We start from the raw sequence: 1,417 nt of genomic DNA on the forward strand, positions 1-1,417 counted from the left end.
GTAATTATGATTGTTGCTGTTGCTATTTTTTCTCCCCAGAATATGAAAAAGGAAAATTCAGCAAATATCGTTGATTCTTAGAACTATTAATTCCCCTCGATAAATCTGCGATTCACTGTACGAATCATTCTCGCCGAAAGAGCTGTTTAATTATTCTGTCCCTTGCATGACACGTGGCCCGTCCCTGTTCCATTTCTTGCCTTTAACTTGACTCTCTTAAAAGATTTAAGGGTGTTTTGCATAAATCTCTTCTACGATGCAAAATGAATTTGTAGGTCTAGCCCTTTACAAAGTCCATCAAGCAGAGGTTTGAACTTTAGAGTTTATGGGATACATCACAGGAATCATAAGTCTAGAACCTGAATACATAAACGACGCTGCTCTGCTCTTTCGCATTTAATGTAGTTTGGTGACAGAGAAGACGGCGTCAACTTCCGGCCAATTCACGGCGTCACGACACGGTACCGGTCCGTCTAACAGTCATTCCGAGTTTATCTCCTGGCGCGAGAGGCTCATAGCCGGTCGATCTCCAAATGTTATGAATTTAGTAGCAATTGCTTTACTATTAGATTTGGAGGAGGAGGAAGTGCGAGAGAAAATTCTGGACCCATTGTAAAGGACTATTACATGATAAAATGAATATCTACTAAAACTTTAGATTGCCCAAAGCTTATTATTTCCCAAGGCGAATACAATCTGCTGAGAAACAGTGCTTCCAGAGTTTGTATAAGATAAAAAAATAAGAAGCTGCACATATTTTATGCATTTTACTGATAAAAAAATGTGATATAGACTATATAATCTGGAACACTACAGTAGGAGTGATATACTGCAGATCCTAAATCGAGGTGAAACAAAACAGTCAACCTGTGGGTGGATTATGGTAATTATCACCTAAGGCTGTAAAAACATAAAGACTGGAAATATACAGATTTATCAAGTCTGCATCGCACTGCTACTACTTCATTTTTAATCAAATTAACACTCACTGTTAATATATTTCCTGATCGATCACTTTCCATGTTTTTCTCTCTATATATATATGTATATTATCCCTGTATTTCTTGTTTATTATATCAAATAAATAACAACTCAAGCCTTTCGTTTATGATGTCAAACAGTGTACTAAATATGTCACCTAAGGGCAAGGCGTGTGCCGGCCGGGTTCTCGCTCACACTATCCAAAATCCGAAATGTGTTGGGCGGCTAACGCTGTCAGCATGTCGGGTCTCTGGAACGGTTATATTAGAATGCAAGAAAGTATTTCCGACAGCGCATATCCGACGGCGTCCTATCAGATCAAAACGGGTCGTATGACTCGGTCTAAACACAGTAAGCAGTTTCTGAGAGGAGGCGCCGGGACAAGCGCGTACGTGGTGTCTGAGATTATGTCGCAGTCACCTTTCACTCTTCCTGG

This window comes from Penaeus monodon, chromosome 27, assembly GCF_015228065.2.
Source record: "Penaeus monodon isolate SGIC_2016 chromosome 27, NSTDA_Pmon_1, whole genome shotgun sequence".
Classification (NCBI taxonomy): Eukaryota; Metazoa; Arthropoda; class Malacostraca; order Decapoda; family Penaeidae; genus Penaeus; species Penaeus monodon.